We start from the raw sequence: 21,110 nt of genomic DNA, 5'->3' as shown, positions 1-21,110 counted from the left end.
ATGGAATATTTCCTTCTGAAAAATGGATATGCTTCATTAATTTTCCTTTTAATAAATGGGAAAAGGTGGATGCGCTGAGGAAATGAAGGCTCTAATCACAAACGTCATTATAATCTCAAGGCTACAACACTTCTTTCAATAAACATTATTTTCAGACACCTCGAAATGTTTAGAGAAAGTGACAAAGAAACTTCACACTATTTTAATCGAAGTATTTCCACAATCATGAGATGGTAATGTTATAATGTGAAAATAAAATAAATAAAAAATAAATCAAGATTCATGAAATGCTGAAATACTGCAACCCCAACCCTACTGCATCAGAGCACAACCAACACCACAACTAGATGGAGAGCTTTGCAAGACTGAAAAAAAAGGACGGTTCAAAAATAGAATTAGAATACAACAGAGAATAATAACAAATCAAAAGTTGCAATAAGCTACAGGTGCTGCCCCACCTTAGGTCGGTCTAAGTAGGGAATTGCTCATCTCATGATCAACTGTAACAGCACTGTCTTTATGTATCATAAAGTCTCATTTTCGTTAAAAACCAACAATACATCAACATATGTATATAAATACCTGTTCACCTATCAATTTATCACATTATCTTTCTGGGGAGTCAGTGTTAAGTCATTCAGTAATGCTAATAGACTAACAGGACAAGAGGGAAATCTTCAAAGACACTGTATTATGCTGTAGCATGTTTCCCATATAAGTACACTGATATTCCCACAGCAGTTAGTGATGAGGATCCTCGGTAAAATCATCATGCAGAACTTAGTGTACACCCAGTGAGACCAACAAGTATGGATTTGCTTTTTAAAAACCCCTACAATAATCTCTGAGTTCAGCCAAGTTGTAAAAACAAGGAAGATGGAATTTTGTTTACCTTCATCCTGGAGACCGGAGGACCCCTGCACGGCATTCCCTTTGTATTGGAGGGTCCTCCCAGTCCAGCAGAATGATGCAGAGAGAGAGAGAGCACAAGAGAGCGGAAGTGCAAGAGAGAACAAGAGAGAACAAGAGAGAGAGGGAGAAAGACAGAGAGAGCGGGCTGAGAGAGAGAGAGTGAGAGAGAGGTGTAAGGGAGGGAGTATGGTGTGGTGTGTGGAGCAGCAGAGTTTCTTGATGCAGTCTGGGTACTAGCTGAATGCTAATCAGATAGTGGAGGCCTTTCCCCAGGAGTGGTGGAGTGCAGAGCAGACTCCCTCCATATATCTTGTCAGGTTCCCTGCAGCACCCACTCACAGCCAGGAACCAGCACAATCAGCACTATCCACTAGCTGGATCAGACTATAGACCCACCGCCAGCCTGCCTCTAACTCATGACTGGAGGGGCTGTATGTATCGTATGTTAGGTAGCCAGGGAACCTGTGGAGCAAACCCTGCTGTATGGGAACAAACAGGATCCAACCTAAACCATTCACACTTCCGTCAGCACACTTATATTTTCAACTAACCTGAAAATGGTATTGAACAAATGAAAAATAAATACATCTGTATTAGCTAACTGTTGTTCTAGCGGACAAACCCATGTTTTGTTGTGTTACCACCTCCAGAAACCCATTGTCTCTGACTGCATGCAGTTCACAGCTAAATAATCTACCAATATCGACGTGACATTACACACTAGCTGCTGCCTGTCTAGGCTGGAGTCTGTCATGCATTATTTCAGAGCGCAGCTTGCAGCTTGCAGCAGTCATCTTTCATATTTTATGCAGCATGGGCAGACATTCCACCCCACACACCACCACCATACTAAAGAATGAAAATATGTGGAAATGTTTGTGGCACACCCCTTATCTTGTACATTTTTCATTCTGAATCTTGGGCCAATTTCAACTGGTTTCCTGTTTATTACCATGTAATAGCCACTATCCTGCAATGTAAAGTGTTATCAGAATAAGTTACATAGAAAGGCTGTTGTTTGAGAACAGATTCACTTCATTAACTTAAGGTGTATGCTGCCTTTTACACAAAAAGATGAAATGTGTGCAGTCTTGTGTAGGCCCTTTTACAGTATTGCAGCAACAAACTATATTAGATGAATTGATCATGGGTTGATCACTTGAATAGAAGCAATAAAAAAATGTAATGTGGCAAGCCAAAAGATGTACATTGTGGTTTTTAAATTGTCCTTTGTTCATTCAGCCAAAACATCCATTGTAAATTTGTTTGAATTACTATGCCACCAGTGCCCTCTACTTGACAAATGAAGCAGTATTCTTTCACTGGTAATGTCGGGATAAACACATTTTCATTTAATTTGACATATATCTACTTTGCAATGTCCAAAACTTGATGTATTTCTATTGCTTAGGAATAGCTCATATGCATTGGCTTGAGAAGATTACCACTTCCAGGTCATGCAAAATCCTAGCAATCGATCAAGTGTGGTCAAAGTAATGCTGAAGCTAAAAGATTCCAGGGGAATGAATCTCATTGTTGTTAGGGTCAGCATATTGTAAATGAACCCACATTGGAGCTCCTGCAGGATTAGAGAAACTACATTTAGACCTCAGTCATTACTGCCTATTGGTCTTGGCAGGAATCTCTGTAACACATATCACGGGAGTTCCTTCCCTGTAGGTCTCCTGCCTGGTGAAGGTGATATGCAGTGGATTTCAGTAAGATGTTTTTCTTAATTATCTGTTGAAAGTACATATTATTGCCTTTGTGTAAGTATCATACTATAAAATGGATGATTGAAAACTACAATGCAATTTTATACACATGTACTCCATATCAAGATGTAATCTAACCTAAAAACGCTGGTGCAGTAACACAGAATCTACTTGTCGCTTATTTGTGTCCTAACGGGTCAGTGGCCCCCTGTGTCTCTCTCTATCCATCCATCCTCCCAGCCAGCCTACAGTAGCAGCGTCCTACAGCACCTCTGTTGTGATTCCCCCCACGCTCCTCCAACCCCAGCATCATGCCGGATGCAGCCCTGGACAAATGTGTTTCAAAGCAGCCCAGCGTGACAGAAACCCGAGCTGCACCTCCTCACGCCCAGCCTCATATTTATCTAACCTCTGGGTTTCTCACTGAAGAACCAGGCGAGAGAGAGAGGAAAAGAGACAGCAGAGCATTCTCAGCCTAGAAAAACATTAGAGTTCTTCAAAGCCCACTGACACGTGGTAGCCATGGAACCAGAATGGACTCCAGGGACCCTGCTCTTATTTTGGGGGGAACGGTGGAGGAGAAGAGGGCGGAGGAGCAGGAAAAGGGGGAGGCAGAATGGGAAGAAAATGGCAGAAAGAGCAGACACATTCACCAAAATAATATGACATATTGCATCATACTACAGCACGCTAACCTGAGACTCTACACTCTTAGACAAAAAGGTGCTATCTAGAATCTTAACAGGTTATTCGGCTGTCCCCATTGGAGGACCCTTTGAAGAACCCTACACAGCGGGTTCTACATGGAACCCAAAAGAGTTCTACCTGGAAGCAAAAAGGTTTCTATAAAACCTAACCCTGTCTCTACATTATGAAAACCCCAAATATGAACAATGAGCAGTACCCTGACTATACTGAGAGCCTCACTCCCACCTACATGCAGTGACCACACAGCACAGGTCAGGTCCACACAGATAACATGTATTATCTGCTGAACCATTGAGGATGCGTGATCCATTTCCAGTTACATGGTCCTGGATGGTATGAACAGGTCTCAGCTGAATGAAATTCTTCTAACTCACAAAACCCAAACATATACTAATGATTATAATGTGGTTATTGTGGCTATGACTTGTAGCAGCCCGGCTGGGTTTGGAATGACTATACGGCCGTCTCAAGGAGGATTCACATGAACAGTTATCTCCTATAGGTGTCCAAATAGAGGGGGCCAGTGTTCCTGGAGACCGGGCCTCATTCGCATGTTTCCTGACAGACTGCCACACTTCCTGAGGACATAAAACTGGGGTGTATTCTCAGAGTGACCACAAAGCATTCACACCATCTCTCTGCCACCGGGATGAATGAAGTGTGTCACTGTGCACGAGTGGATATAAGTGAATGGTAGTGTGTGCATGTGTGTTTGTGCGTGCGTGCATGCATGCTTGCGTATGTGTGTGTGTGTGTGTGCGTGCGTGTGTGTATGTGGACGGTGTTGTTTCAGCTTGGGAGCAGCTAAGTCTCTGTTTGCCCTCCTCTCGGATTCCAGGAAAAGGACCAGAGTGCTACTGGGTAGCTTGCATGCGGGCTGCTAAAGAGCTCATTCTGCTGCTAGATCTACTGGTCATGCAGAGCAATGCATGATTGCCATATCAATCACAGTGCTGCTGAGCCTATGTATTAATAGGTTAGAGATATTAGTAAACCATGTCCCTTCGCATAGCCACTAGAGGTCCACCTTACCCACATGGAGTAACCTACATTATTGCCTAATAAAATGCAATGTGTTTTCCCTTAACACATAATGCTCTATGGTTGCAAAGCATATTCTACTACAGTCTTATGCATTGATGCTGCCAAAAGGGTTTATGTGAAAATGACCAAGTTGACAACTTTATATACAGTTGTTTCAACACCTGTAATGTCTGCATGTCAAAATATGGCTTGCATAGATAGAAACCCGTTACAATTCCGACGCCCACCCCATTATCTCAGGGGAAAAAAACATCAACACAAACAGAACGATATATTATAGGGATGGCTGAGTGACAGCTTGTTGGACCGGTGAGAGAAGACAATGGAACACAGCTCCAACTCAACCTCGTCTCCCAAGTGACGGTATAGCCCGCCCTCTGATGCATGCTTCGTGGACTGATTCGGAAGAATAGAGAGTTGTTGTCGTGAGCAACAAGTAGGTGCTCTGCGAACTATTTAGTAGGCCTACTGTATTGAGTACTAGCGGCCATTCATTACGCTGAGAAGAAGGGGACTTTATATGAAGATTAGATGCTCAAGTGATCTTCTGGACTTCTCTCTGCAGATCAATTAGTACAGATAGGTGCGGTTTGTGTCCCGATAACTTGTGTTAGACCGAACAGGGGAATGCTTCGGAACGAGGAAAGCACGCATTAAACACCCCAAAGTTCGAGGTAAGATACATTGTAGGCAATAGCACGAGCTAAGTAAAAGGACAGTGTGGTTTTGAAACAACTCTCGTTGGTCTATTTTGTACAAGATACAATTGACATGTTTCAGATGAGCTATGGCACATTATAGCCGTTTTGATTTATCATCTACGGGTCTGGCCTCATGATTGTAACAATGTAACACATGTTGTTGTGACACGGAGGTGGCCTTGCTGGTTAGAATCCACAGAATCAAAGCCTATTCCATGGTAAATAATGCGGCACACCTCGGTAGTGGGCTACCCTGACCCAGGCACCCCCCTAACTTCGGATCAGATTTCAATCCTAGCGGCCATCAAAAAACATGGGGGATTGCACGCCACTGTTGTGCCACTAAAAATGTGCCCGGAATGAATAGAATGACCTCCTAAAAGTCATCCCCAGACCCCTGCCATATTAATAACATGCATAGTTGCTTTGATGTAATTACATGTAATTGTGATGTTAGTTCATCTGGTTATTATTACTTTGGTTCAATAGCTATAAATTACAGTACAGTAGCTATTATTGTTAGGAGTAATGGTGCCCTGATTGTGGTCTGAAACAAATAGCCACATTGAATCAGCTGTGACGTAGATGTAACGTTTACTAGTTCATTGCATTAGGGTTGTGATAATAACACATGTTTCTGAACAACATATTGTTCATTATAAGCCATCCGGGTGTTTAGACACATACGTTTATACCCAATGTGCAGTTGTAGCAGCAGTTATTAACATGCATACCTAGGCCAAGATACTGCTTTTTGCATGCCGCATCTAAATGGGTGTGGCCAGCGCCACCGACTCCGGTGCGACTTCTCTAAAGGGCTTGTGATTGGTAAAACATACCAAGGCCTGGGAGCCAGCCTCCAGTACATGTTAACGGGGACTCATGGATTTCCTGTCTTGAGTTTGTTATAGTTTAGAATTTTTCTTTACCTTTAACCCCCCTCTGATTACATACTAGTAGCCTTGAGTTTGTTGTTGTTAAGACTAGGAGCAGTGGAATTCCCAACGTATGCTGGGTGTTGGGTCTCCGTTTCCCACTGTAGCACCAGCATGCATTAGAGATCACACACAGTTGGACTAGCTGTCTGGCACACATGCATGTTTTCTGTTTCCCCCTCAAGGCTCTATATCTGGCTCATTTGCGCTAAGGTATTGTCCTAAGGGTTTGGCTAATTGTCTGTAAGCTATCATGCATGTTTTCGTGTAGGACTTGGTCATAGTGGTTCATAAAGACTGATAGAGTACTTTGATAATAGTCCTAAAACCAATCGCTGCACTGCATCCTGTAAATAGTGTGTCTTGTGTATGAAGCTCAAAGCAATGCAGCCGTTCTTGTGAAACACTAAATCAGGGTCACAGAGTGTTTCTTGGTTTTGAAACAAAAGTGTACACCTCATACACATGGTTGTGGGCTTTTAAAAAAGGAGACACCTGTACCATGTCAGATATGGAGTTGAAATGTATTGTTGAGTTTGCATCCCAATATTACACTTTATACACATCACAGAAGACTGAAATATAACAAAACTATTTGCCATAGAAACACCAGATTTTTTGTCTGTTACATGTTTTGAAATGTTTATTAATGATGAAACTATGCTAGATATGAATAATGTTCCACCCATGAGGCCACTAGTCATTTGACTGCAGGAAAGGTCTACGTGTGTTTTGCAGCTCTGCAAATAGAACTGTCAAACAGGAGAAAGTGGTGGCTGACATTCCTTACAGTGGAATACTCTGTTTAATGAAACTTAAGTGGGTCCATCTGCCACTTACTGCCTGGGTTGGAATTTCAAATCCTTATGAGAGTGGTTCCTCACGGACCACAGGGCCTGCACAGATTGACCTGAAAGTTCTTTCATTTGGGTAACATTGGGGTAACATTGGGGAATAGGGAATTATCCTGTCTGAGTTTTAGCCATATGTCTTGTTTTCTCGCCAATTGTATCACTCACTGATCAAAATATGACCTTTTTCTTATTGACGTGTGATTTTAAGGACTGAGCTGCTAAAGGAAATGGCGTACTGGCATCTTGTCAGCAGCAGTAGAATAGTAGGTGTCCTCGGGCTGTCCAGAGGACATACAGGACACAAATCAAATCCATGGGAGGTCTTTGCATGTAATGGATGATTGGAGAATGCGTTCGCTGCCTGAGTTTCCTCCATTTTCAATGTGGTAAGGCAACATTAAAGACCTCTATGAACATAGTACTGGGCCCCACAGGCCTTTCTGACTAACACCCATGACGCACCAACTGGGTTACCTGGTAGAGAGGGGACCAGTGACACAGAGGGAGACCATACCACGCTTCTGAATCATCAACACCTCTGGGGATAGTTATGTATATTTCAGTTGTTCAATCTTAATAAACTTTCATCAGTTCGTGTGGCTGTTGGGCTGTTTCACAGGGAAGTCATGTTTTGAGCGCAGAGCTCAGTGGCCTATGCTGTCTTCCCTGCCCAGTGATTTGTTTTCTCTTCACTCCCATTATATGCCTGTGGTTTTGCTGCTTTGTAAGCATGGTCACAATTCCAATCATTCCTGCTTTTCCGGTTTTAAGCTGCTCTCCGACTTCAGAAGTGGTTTTCCAGTGCCCAACTGTCTCGGTGTGATACGAGGCATGCCTGTCTTAGTGCTAACTGCCCCTTGTGAAAGGTTGCGCCCTCAATCGCAGTGCACATTTCCTCCGACAAAGGACAGGACAATAGAAGGACAGTACTTCAGATGGAAGCTGTGTTGGATAGTGTTGAAAACATGATGGCAACAGATCTATTCATAGCACTGAGTCAAGTATGGATTTAGCTAACCAAATTAGCCTTTTTTTGTGTTGAGTCAGTGTCTCACTTGGATTGTACCATGTGTTCTAGTGGAGGACATTGATTGCAAACAGATAGAGGCTCGAGGTCTACCTCTGACATTTTGCTGCGTCGAATTAAACTCTGCACTTCCGGGATCTGCTCGATTACTACAGTATCATCATAATAAACATGAATAACTCTGTCCAGATCCTCCGTATCAATCTTTCCTTTGTAGCATTCTAACTACAGCTGGGTTTACAGAAGTGCCCTCAACTGTTCAGAAGGGAGCAGGTGTTAACCAAGCCATGTCTGCTCCAGAGAAGGCCACCAACAGCACATGTCCCAGGCACTCCAGTGCTGTTGACACACCTGCCTGTGGCTGGCCTGCTCTCCCCCTCTCCCCTGTGACATCACAGCATTTATCTCCCCCTCATCACCATCAACATATTTATCCCTTCTGTAAACAGAGTATAGTGCGGCCTGGTCGGCCAAACACTCACACAGGTTCCTCTGGAGTCCGCGCCTGCTTCAAACACTCACACAGGTTCCTCTGGAGTCCGCGCCTGCTTCAAACACTCACACAGGTTCCTCTGGAGTCCGGGCCTGCTTCAAACACTCACACAGGTTCCTCTGGAGTCCGCGCCTGCTTCAAACACTCACACAGGTCCTTCTGGAGTCCGTGCCTGCTTCAAACACTCACACAGGTCCTTCTGGAGTCCGCGCCTGCTTCAAACACTCACACAGGTCCTTCTGGAGTCCGCGCCTGCTTCAAACACTCACACAGGTCCTTCTGGAGTCCGCGCCTGCTTCAAACACTCACACAGGTTCCTCTGGAGTCCGCGCCTGCTTCAAACACTCACACAGGTCCTTCTGGAGTCCACGCCTGCTTCAAACACTCACACAGGTTCCTCTGGAGTCCGCGCCTGCTTCAAACACTCACACAGGTTCCTCTGGAGTCCGCGCCTGCTTCAAACAATCACACAGGTTCCTTCTGGAGTCCGCGCCTGCTTCAAACACTCACACAGGTTCCTCTGGAGTCCGCGCCTGCTTCAAACAATCACACAGGTTCCTTTGGAGTCCGCGCCTGCTTCAAACACTCACACAGGTTCCTTTGGAGTCCGTGCCTGCTTCAAACAATCACACAGGTTCCTTTGGAGTCCGCGCCTGCTTCAAACAATCACACAGGTTCCTTTGGAGTCAGCGCCTGCTTCAAACACTCACACAGGTTCCTTTGGAGTCAGCGCCTGCTTTAAACAATCACACAGGTTCCTTTGGAGTCAGCGCCTGCTTTAAACAATCACACAGGTTCCTTTGGAGTCCGCGCCTGCTTTAAACACTGCCTGGCTTCACTGCCTGGTTCCTTTTTTTGTTTGCTTGTTTAATGGGGAAGTTAAGTCTGCGTTCGATATGTGTATGTCAAATACAGTCATTTTCGTTGAGGTTTTTGTGAAAATGGATGGAAAACAAGTCATGAACATCACTCACTCTGACCTGCCAGTGGCCAGAGTTTTAAAGTGCAAAGATACTGTCAAAGCAGAACCTTGCCATGAAATTTAGTGACCTTTAGTAAACCCTGAGAGGAAAGGCTCTTCGTCCTCCTTTCCAACTTGTCATCCCTTGTATGAGTTGATCCCACATCTGCACTTTTAATGATGATGTGCCTGCGTGTGAGGAGAGCAGCAGTGTGCAAGCTGGGCCTGTCCTTTCCAGGTCCACATCATTACTGTAGCCTTCACCTCCACCTGCTCAGCCTCTATCTGCCTTTGTCATGCACTGTGGTGGGGGTGGGGGGGATCTCTGTAGCTAACACGAAACTACTTAGTCCTATTGTAATCATAGGTCATGATTATATTTGAGAGAAAATAAAGTCATGTTGAAAGGGATTGTTGCTATTAGTTAACGGTGTCCCTTTTGTAGCCAGTGTGCAGTGAACCCCATAGACAGGACCATTTCTGTTGTGTTATCAGTAATAACACTCATGTTTCTATTTTTCTTAAAGGTTAGGTCAGTAAAGAGCAGTTTTTTTTGTTGTCTTTTTTATTTGGTATAATATGAATTCACTACACCCACTTTGTACTTAATCCGCAGCAACACAATTTCATATTTTTACAGTATAAATATTTGAATTGATTTGGGTATGTCCATTAGAGCAGAGGCCATATTTAGCGTTTGGGCATGGGCATGGGCTTAGTAAGAGATTTCAGATTACTCTCCTCGCAGGAAATAGCTATGTGTTGATAATTACTTTTAATTAGCACTATTTCATGGTCCACTGCGCATCATAGTCTCATATCAGGAGTTTGGAGAGTTTAGTCATGTCCTTCTGGGAAGTCAAATCATTCATCATTCATGACCTTTGTACATCCTGTGAACCACATTGGAGTTAACTACTGATGTGGACTATAAATGGATGTTTATTAAGCCTTGGTTAACTAGTAAAGAAGACGCAGTGTAAATACCGTGGCAGGTTTGTACAATAGGCCTTTTCAGGGCCTGATAGGCTGGTGTGATAAGACGAACCAGCAGCAGGTGATAAAACATCCTCTCCTCTCGTTAAAGATGTAAGACTGCCCTCTACCCCGGCCTTCAGGTATTATGGTCTCAGGACCTGTAATAGAACATTGACCTGTAATAGAACATCTTTCTTTCTTTAGCCTCTCGTTCCCACATCTCATTAAGCCACATTAAGAAGGCAGGCAGACAGGCAGCTAGGGCTCAGTTTGGGGCACCATGTTATGGCTGGCTGACACTTGTATCAGTTACTAGAAGCTTTTTTATTCTGATACCAGTGTTTTATTTTTCACCTCAGACTGATGACAGTCAGTGTAGAGAGGTGGATGGGGATTGTCAATCCGGGCCCCTGCCTGCATGTCTGTGCTTCTCTGTCTGTCTGTGAATGAGCTGTAGCTCTCTGTCTTTCTGCCAGAGTGTTGCCTATGGAGCGGCCTAGCTGCCTGGGACTGACCGGGAGGAGTGTCATTGTGTTATCAGACTGGGTTTGTTTACAGACAATACTGCACTAAGCCCTGTCTCTAAACCCTCACTACTCACACTCCGGGTCGGTCCGCTGTGCACATTGATGTGGTTCCCTAATATCTGGTTGTTGTGGTGTGATGGTGTTACTGTCATAGTTCTGGTGGATGGAGCTGAGGGATCCTTTCTCCTGCTACAAACAGTGGTTATTCACATCCTGGTGGAGAGCAGCCTTTCCTGAGAAATGATCTAGCAAAATGTCATTCCGTTGTAGAAAGTGATAATGAAGTTATGACGTTGTTTACCGCACTTTGACCGGACAGGTACTTTTTAACAAGGTATTTGAGATTTTACAACTATGCGAATGAAGAGCTTTGTTTTTCACAAACAACAGGCCATATTCTGATTTAGTTCACTACTTCTTCTCAATAGGCCTGTCTTCCTGCTTGGCTGAATGTACCGCTCTTGGGACGCGGTTTTCCTCTGTGTTTATCGGAGCAGAATGGTTGCTAAGAGCAAGGCTCAAGTTAAAGCCTGGAAGTTTAGTTTCAGGGAAAAATGTGTCTCTCCCTCGTGTCCTAAATTCTCTCATCCACAAACGTTTGATTCCTTGCTGTGGAGGGAGTCTCCTGATGGGGGTTTGTTTTGTTCAGACTGCAGAGAAAGGCTGTGTCAGCTTCACATAACTGCTCATTAAAACAAGTTGTGGAAACCTGGACGCCCCCCTCTGGGTCTGTGAGTTGTTCGGGCTCTGCTTGTCGGTCACAGCTGTATCGGTGGAGGCCAGGTAAAATGTTGTGGTACATATCCTGATATCTATTAAAGCAGGGCACAGGCAGGCTGATCCTCTCATCCAATAGCAAACCTCTATTGCTCCTCGATCCTGCCTTGAGGACAACCTGTTACAGCAGGAGAGCTACGTTTTGGATGGTTTAAACTGTTTAAATCAGGGGCAGATTCTGGTCTTAACTCCCCCCACCTCCTCTAGCTTCCCCAGAGTCTCGCTTTCTTTAGTGCTCCTCACATGCATGAAAACCTCTCAACAGGCTCTTAGCAATCTCTGTATTTGGGCACCGCCATCTTCAGTGCCAAGCTGTTATCAGGCCCCTTAAATACTCCGTCTGCTCTTGAGTGTTCTCCATCCTTGGTATGCATTCCACCAGAACCCTTCACTGGTTCAGAGGAGCCACTCAAATGCCAAACCTTTTTAAGAAGGTTTACTTCAAAAGATGTCTCCGTTTATTTTTTCAGCACGTTATAAACTAAAATAGTTTTTTATTTTTTACACTGAATGGCCGCCATATAAACATGACTCTTTAGAGATGAGGTGAGGCGTTGAGGGGAGCATTAACCGGGCCTCTGGTTAAACTTCCACTCGATCATACCACCCTCCTCCACCCTCCTGACCTGAACACATGCCTGTACCCCACCCCCATCAGAACACACACAGTCACACACAGTCCCTCACCCCAAACTGAGAAGGCTTGTTTAGACAGATTTAGACAGATTTAAACACAGCGAGCGTGGGGCTATTTCTGCTCGACACTTATCTCCGTGGTAACAGGCTGTTTAGTGTTTTTATGGGGCTATTGATGTGAGGACTGATTAGACACTATTGTTTTACAAAATGCACTCACAGCGCAGCGAGATGAATCACCAGTTGTTGGGTAATTCTGAAGACATTTAATGTATCTGAAACCACTCTTGGCCTTTCTACATCATAATCCCAACCCAGCTGTAGCCATAATATATTCCCTTCTGATTTTGCCAGCAGTTCAGTTCCCTAAATCTCAGGAATGACTGGGGCTCCAATTAGAAATCCCGGGGATTGACTTGCAGCAGGGATCTCCAAACAGTCAGTTATAATGTCCAAGCTGCTTTTGTCTGTCGGCATGAAGACTTCAACAGTGAGACAGCTGATTGGTTGAGCTCCATGATAAGTGAAGTGCAATGTTCCCTCTAAGCTGCGGACTGCCACACAGAAGAAATATCAACCCGTGCCGAGATTGAACTTCACCCAATTTTCTAAAGTTTTCCCCTTTAGTTAACACCATCAACGTTTCGCTATACTGTGGGAATTGTGCTCGAATCAACGCAATATTAGCCACTTTCAATGAAACATTCCGAAACAAAATGAATTATTCAAGGCTTAGTATGCAAAACTAACTGTGCGTGAGATTTTCTTGTAGGCAAAGCGCATTGAAGTAGGATTCTTTTTGGAGTAGGATTGGAGTAGGATTCATTGGAGTAGGATTCATTGACAGGCAGGACTCAGGCCCGTACTCTACACAGACCGGTGTGCCATAACCAATCAGAGTGGCAGTAGGCCTTTATGCAAATAGCCGTTGCCATATATGGATCTGTGCCATTCACTTTGAACTGGACTGTGTTTATAGTGGAGTATGTGAGCAGAGTTGAGTGATCAGAAATCTCGCTCAAGCGGTGTTTGCGCAAATGCTCAGGCCAATGGCTCCACTAAAAACCACTCCACGCTCACAGGAAAGAAAACTGACGCTCCAAATTGAGATTAAAATGAATTCAAATAACAATTGAACCAACACCCATCTTTTTTTGTTTCTAACTGGACCTACCATTTGGTTTTGAAGCATTGAAACCAAACCACACGATTTGAATGAAATGTATTTTAATAAACTTGAAAAGGTGCATGTAATAAGCACTCATCATTTCAAATTGGTTATATGTTATATTAAACAGCATATTAACTATCTAAATAGGTCAGGAGACAGACAGGGAGCCTAAGAAGGAACTACAAGCTTTTAGACTATATTATTTCAATGCTATAGCCTACAAAGAAATGCATTGTGAAATACACTGACGAGTGCGACACACTAGGCTGGTAGGGAGTCAGGGACATTAAGCGCTCAGCATTTCAACAACATTTTGTTGTATTAAATCATTATAGTCTATAAATTGTGCACATAGGCTGTGACTTACTTAAGCAGTAAGGCACGAGGGGGTGTGGTATATGTCCAATATACCATGGCTAAGGGTTATTCTTGTGCACAATGCGAAGCGGAGTGCCCAGCCCTTAGCTGTGGTATGTTGGCCATATACCACAAACCCCCAAGGTGCCTTATTGCTATTATAAACTGACTACCAATGTGATTAGAGCAGTACAAATAAATGTTTTGTCATACCCGTGGTATATAGTCTGATATACCATGGCTGTCAGCCAATCAGCATTCAGGGCTCGAACCACCCAGTTTATAATTAGAATTAAACAAAAACAAAAATCATTATTAGGCTCACTATACAGTGCCTTTGAATACTTGTTTTTTTAGAAAGATGTGTTTGGCCAGAGTGTGTAGCTTCAGGCTCATGCGATGGTGCCTGGAGAGCAGGTCAGCAGTAGAGAATATCCTCTCCACACCTGCAGAGCCACTGGGGATGCTAAACACCCTTTTGGCCACTCTTGCCAGGCTGGGCAGGGATGCAGAGTTGTTATTTCTTCTATACGTCGGCCTTAAGGTTTTTAGGCAAAATAACCCAATCAAAACGGAAAGCTCCTTGAATGTTGGAAGATGCCAGGTCTATTGGGCCAAAATCAATTATGGCTTATTGTATAGATAATATAATAAACATGAAGGAAACTAAAAACTTTGCAACAATGACACACTTAGTTATCTACCCACCTCGTTCCTTTCTTTTAGCATGTGCATGCAGTAAGTACACCATCATGCTTTGGGGATAGGTGTCTTTTCAGATTCCACAATGATTCTTTAGTTGTGGACTCTACATCACTGCACTCCCTCTCTTGCTCTTGGTCCTCCTCATCTTTGTAAGTCACCTTGATTTAGCACCTGTGTGTTCTATCAGTTTCTCGCTGAAGATATTTATATTGGAGTGGGCGAGAAGGCCGACGCATCAGCCTTCGGGAATCTCGCTGGAAGCTCCGATCCTCGTCACATACTCTGATTTTTAAGCATTAGTGGTCGCAAATAGATGCGCATGTTTTGATATCAAAACCAGAGCTGCATCTACCCACCTGTGCACATTTGTTCATTTTCTTTGCTAGTTAGTGAATTATTATCCCAGTTATGGTTCGTTTCTAGTCAACAATTAGGGAGTGGTTGCTTCCCGCAAGAGCACAAAATGTGTGTATTTCTAGTCATCTTTGAAAAGCGAGTTAGGTAAAGAGCTTTTTTTGAATGTCTTATGGGATGTTGGCCTACATTGAACACCACACATTTGCTGCCTCTGACAGAACAGCTATTTCCATGTTAAAATGTTATGGGATGCATTTATCTCCATAGTTTATTTTATTTTAGTCCACCCTGGTAGTCCTACATGATGATGAAATAGTCACAGCAGCCTACTTGGCCACTTTTGACCTCTACGGGATCGCCCCCCCCCCCTAATGTGATTAGCATGAGATTGTAAGTAACAAGAACATTTCCCAGAACATAGACAAATCTGATATGGGCAGAAAGCTTAAATTGTTGTTCATCTAACTGCACTGTCCAATTTTCAGTAGCTATTACAGTGAAAGAATACCATGCTATTGTTTGAGGAGAGTGCACAGTTATGAACTTGAAAATGTATTAATAAACCAATTAGGCACATTTGGGCAGTCTTGAGACAACATTTTGAACAGAAATGCAATGGTTCATTGAATCAGTCTAAAACTTTGCACATACACTGCTGCCATATTCTTGCTTCAGGTCCTGAGCTACATACAGGCAGTTATTTATTTTTATTTTTATTTTACCTTTATTTTACTAGGCAAGTCAGTTAAGAACAAATTCTTATTTTCAATGACGGCCTAGGAACAGTGGGTTAACTGCCTGTTCAGGGGCAGAACGACAGATTTTGTACCTTGTCAGCTCGGGGATTTGAGCTTGCAACCTTTCGGTTACTAGTCCAATGCTCTAACCACTAGGCTACCCAGTTAGATTTGGGTATGTCATTTTAGGCGAAATTTGAAAAAAAGAGTTAGATCCTCAGGAGGTGTATAAAACTGTAACTTAAAATGGGTACAGCCTCAGTGTTCACAGTAAACACATTTGAACAATAATCATGTTTGCGCCCGGGCAAACCTGAAATTTGCTCAGTCCTCCAAAAGATTTGAGGAAACTTTGGTGACATGCAGTCTCTGTCTTGTCATAATTTAATCAAAATAGCTGTTATGAAAAGCCAAATAAAAAAGAAAATGATATATAAATGTTAAATTGTTTTTACCTCAAAGTGTCTGGTGGTCGGTATGCTCAAAATCCCCATATTTGCTAAAACTGCATCAAAACCTCAGGAGGGGCAACATTGCTGATTGCTGTATGCAGTACCTAAATTCCCCTTCACTGAAATGCATAAAAATAGTTGTTGCACACGCACATTCCTGACTCCTACATTCATTTAATTGAGTGATTTCATAGTTTGCGCTTGCGCGTAGCCTTAAAAAGGTTGGTCGTCAGAGATACTCGGCTCTTCCTCTCAGTGGTCATGGGCGTCTCTACATAGTTTGACGCTGGCATCCCCTGAGTGACAACTAACATTAACGAAGCTAGCTACCCACTGGGCAAAAACTGGTTGCACCAAACGTTTTTTCCACGTAATAAAAAAAAAAATCGATCTAATGACGTTGAATCAATGTGGAAAATGGATTGGATGTGCAAAAAGTCATCAACGTAAAGGAATTTGGTGGTTTTTTTCACCCAACTTTGAACCTAAATCCAATAACATGGTGAAACGTTTTGTTAATTTCACGTTGAATTCACGTTAGCTGAACCAAATGTAAATAAAAACTAGAGGTTGATATGACGTCTGTGCCCAATGGGTAGTTAGCATAAACAATAACCTGACAAAATGGATATATGCACCTCAAACAATTTTCCCTTCATCCAGAAAAGTAGACGAATGGATTTAATTTACATTTGCAATTAGCAGGTCACAGGTGAATGAACATGAGAATAACTGTTTTATTACAAATGTGTAAAACATATGTAACTTGCTCTATCATTAACAGGACCACAGAATACACATTTAAGATCTATACGGTAGAAAAGAGACGATTTTAAGTCTCTGATCAGCTGTTAAGAGAATATCCCAGATGTTTGCCGTCATTTTTCAGCCCGGCGCCGTTTGCATTCTGCTTGCAGCAACGCAAGTGCCGCTGTAGAATACATGGTCTGTCTGTCTGTTATTTGGTGTGTGTGTGGTAGAAAGATGACCTTGCTATTACCTGGGTCACAGTGGCGCCAGTGGTATCAGGTAAGGCTATGGAGTCTACTTTCCTGAACATGAAAGTTTACATGAACTGTTGGCCGCTTCAATATCTCTTTGAGTGACAGACAGACGCTAGCATGACATTAAGTAGACTGTGAATCCCACAGTCGATGGTAAACAAGTGTAATAGATAAAAAAAGGTATTGAATGCATGAAACATTATTTGCCAAAATTGGAAACCTGTCATGGTAGAGTAGATAAGCTGGAGAGCTTTGAAGGTGTTCAGTTAAGCTGTTATTTCCCTAGTGAATGGTTCCTTAATGTAACCATTACGTAACTGAATGGTGTGTTCCTACCGCATGACTGCTTGTTCATAGAGACACATCCAGGATTTGATTAAGAAAAACACAAATAGCCCATATCCTTTGTCATGCCTGTTTTCCTGCATATTGGTATAAGCTACGTAACCAGTTGTGTAATGCTGCTATCTATCTGCCTTCGGGGGATGACCTTAGCTGCACATGACCCCTGACCTCTCAGAGGGCCTGACTGGCCCACAGTACAAAGGCTTTCTCATGTTCCAGGGGGAAGTCCCCTAGAGACTGTCCCACATGCTACATCCTGTTGGTGCCACAAGGGGTGTGTGTGTACGCGATCCAGCCCTCCATGTACTGTTATCCCTCTGAGTCAGCTCTGTAGCCACACACACACACACACACACACACACACACACACACACACACACATTGACATCCAGACTATTTCTGCAGGCCCTTGTGAATGAGCATCAGCCCCTGTAGCTCAGATTGTTCACGCATTCCTCCACCATGACGGAGGCATGCACATATAACAGCCTGAGAGTCTCCACCATGACGGAGGCATGGACATATAACAGCCTGAGAGTCTCCATCATGACGGGAGGCGCCTGAGAGCATGACGGAGGCATGCACATATAACAGCCTGAGAGTCTCCACCATGACGGAGGCATGGACATATAACAGCCTGAGAGTCTCCACCATGACGGAGGCATGGACATATAACAGCCTGAGAGTCTCCACCATGACGGAGGCATGGACATATAACAGCCTGAGAGTCTCCACCATGACGGAGGCATGGACATATAACAGCCTGAGAGTCTCCACCATGACGGAGGCATGGACATATAACAGCCTGAGAGTCTCCACCCGGAGAGTCATATCCACCATGACGGAGGCATGGACATATAAGTCTCCACCTGACGGAGTCTATAACAGCCTGAGAGGGCTCCAGCCGTGCTCTGACACCAGGATACCTCATAGCTGACATGCTTTTCATATAATTACTACGTGTGCAGATGACGGAGGGTTACAGCTAATCAAATGTAATGTAATGAATGGGTTAGCAAGTAGCCAGCTAATCCGTAATCACCTTATCCTATTTCAGGCTTCATGTCATTCATGGTGCAGTCTTAGCATCATCCACATCCACACAATAATATCCTTCCCTGGTAACTGTGTGGTGCAACAGGGAATTGGCTTACCTAGGCTGAAACTACACTACATTAATGCTGTCTCTTCTCCCTAGACCTACTACTAGGGTCCTCCCTCGCCTTTGATTTGCGGTATGTTAGTAGTGCGCCAGAACTGTTGTGCTTTATGATTTTATTAAGAGGAGACAGTTTAAGTGCAGTTAATTCCCCCCTAACAGAGACCAGGGAGCCGAGGTAGAGCTGAAGAGTGTTTTTTGACGAATTTACCCAGACTAAACAAATGGGTGTTTGGCTCTGGCCTTAGCTGCTGAACTCACAGTTCTCCACACATTCTGGGATTGACCATAGCTCTCCATTTTTGTTTAGTGGAACACTCTGCTTTTAGGTTTCTAACCTGACAGACTTTGCAACCTGCCCAAACAGTCCGTGTTGCTGCTTTGTATTTCAGCAGATAGCTGAATGAAGTTAAACTCACTGACCTAGTTCTTGTTGCGGACCAGCTATTCTTTCTACCACACTGAGGTATGTGTCCTCTGTTTGCTGATTACCCATCCAGTTCACCACCACCACCACAGTCCATCAAACTAAAGTTCTTATGGGGCCACTGAGGCTGTGGTTGCAGAGCAAATCAACTCCACACACACACGCCTCTCATCCACACAGACTGAGACAACAACCCGAGGATGTACACAAACACAGAGTTAATGTTAGTTGTGTCGGGGTTTGTCAGACTCCTTGTCGTCGTTATCACCAATAAGCAGTCTCTAGCCTTTTGCTAAAATGTTTTCGAGCGCAGAACGAGTCACTGGTCCTTTTTTAATGCCGTCGCTAATTTTTGGGATGAGAGACTGCAAAACCAAAAGTACAAGCATAATTGTTGTGTTGACAAAAGCATTGCTTGCATAAATGTAGCAGCCATTTTGATTGAAAACAGTACTGGTTTGCTTGGGCTAAAGGCTTCTGTGTTCTGTGGTCGATTGCGCAAAAATTGCAGCCAGTTGCCCAGCCAGGCCCTCTCCCCTCTCTCCCTTTGAAGATCACAGGATGTTGTTGCTTAATAATGGGTCTTTTTCTAGATATGTAGAATAATCCCCAGGCAGTGCTCCGTCATGCACCATAGGTACCCTGGCCTGTTTTTAAGGATTAATCAGGGGACATACGACTAATGTGAAACATGTTACAGTGTTTCTTGATACAGTGGAAATCGTGCTGCTATCATCACTCTCTTGTTCTAGCTATACTGTATGTGCTATTTTGACGTAGTTTTAACTTCAGGATTTTTTGCAAAAATATTCTGCATGGTACACTCTTAGAAAAAAAAGGTGCCATCTAGAACCTAATATGGTTCTTCGGCTGTCCTCATAGGAGAACCCTTTAAATAACTTTTTTTTGGTTCCAGATAGAACCCTTTTACATTCCATGAAGAACCCTTTTCTCAGAGGGTTCTTCATGGAACCCAAAAGGGTTCTACCTGAAACCAAAAAGGGTTCTACCTGGAACCAAAAAGGGTTATCCTATGGGGACAGCCAAAGAACATGTTGGAATCCTTTTTTCTAAGCATGTAGAGTGTGAAATTTTGAAAGACACGCTTGGCTAGCATCTCCTTTCCTCACAGCTTTTTGACAGCCAGGGGATGTCCAGATGCTTAATAGGTCAGAGTTCAAGCTCTTTGTGGGAGTCAGTCATTCGGTATATAGGGCTGTGTGTGTCCGTCCCTCTGTCTGGCTGTGAGGGCTTAGAGCGTCAGGGTGAGATCAGTGGGTATAATTAGAGGCAGTTGATTATCCCTCTATCCCGTCTGTATGTCTGACTCCAACAGTAGCCCATTTACTGAGGAAAGAACTAGAAACTGATCCAGGAATAGAGAGCAGGACCTGCCCCATGATGGATGCCCCCTCACTCCTCCTGATTTATTCATGATGCTGAGCTGACTCTGAGCTTCCTGTTGTCCGGACCCCCACTTCCTGTTCTGTCCTGTCCTCTCCCTAATTAGAATAGTGTTTTTTGTGGGGGTTTTGGAGCTGACCAAATGTACAGGTCGAGTTTCAGCGGTGCCAGAGAGCTAGCCAAGGCACACAACCCCCTCTCCCCACCCCTTTTTTGTGTGAATGCCTTAAGAAATTGATATGGTGTGGAAAACCGCAACCGTAATGCTGATTCTGCAGTTCGCTGCTACAGTCGCTCTCCTGGCCCATCCTAGAGGGGTTTTTTGCCTCTTTTTGCTGTTTCTTTTCCTTCGTCATTCTCAATCTCCCCTCTGTAGCCATGTTCAGCAGTACACTGTTCACCACTCTGCCTTCCTTCCACCCTCTGTCCCTGCCTGGTCCTGGCTGCTGGTAGAGATAGAGATGCTCCTCGCTGATGGTGATCACTTCACTGCTCAGTAGGTGGATGATGTATTTGGACCAAGTTACATGTTAAACCAGCACCTGCTTAGTGTGAGGCCAGCAGCAGCAGGCCAGGCTGTCTGGTTCCTTTCTGGGGCTGAGGGTTGGCCTGGCGCTGAGGCTGGGGATGGAGTTGGAGCCTAGAGCTGGGGCTGAAACTGGGGCTGAGGCAGAGCCTGGGACTCAGGGTGGTTGGTGTTAAGCTAGGACTGGGATGTGAGCTT

General features: G+C 43.9%; 1 protein-coding gene across 9 annotated transcripts in view; it reads left to right on the top strand.

Annotated features, from left to right (window-relative positions):
• Positions 1 to 4,759: 4,759 nt before the first annotated feature.
• The window catches only part of akap13 (A-kinase anchoring protein 13), a 94,387-nt gene continuing 78,036 nt past the window's right edge, over positions 4,760 to 21,110 (top strand). For 5 of the 9 annotated variants that reach the window (XM_029668323.2, XM_029668321.2, XM_029668320.2 and 2 more), the window contains exon 1: positions 4,762 to 5,053. The gene's annotated coding sequence lies outside the window, so the exon portion shown is untranslated. Of the gene's footprint in view, positions 5,054 to 21,110 lie in introns of all 9 variants that reach the window. The other 4 variants (XM_065022640.1, XM_029668322.2, XM_029668316.2 and 1 more) reach the window with 3 other exon arrangements.

This window comes from Oncorhynchus nerka, linkage group LG9a (genome assembly GCF_034236695.1).
Source record: "Oncorhynchus nerka isolate Pitt River linkage group LG9a, Oner_Uvic_2.0, whole genome shotgun sequence".
Classification (NCBI taxonomy): Eukaryota; Metazoa; Chordata; class Actinopteri; order Salmoniformes; family Salmonidae; genus Oncorhynchus; species Oncorhynchus nerka.
The sequence above is the reverse complement of the archived record's forward strand: the minus strand, read 5'-3'. Positions and strand labels throughout refer to the sequence as shown.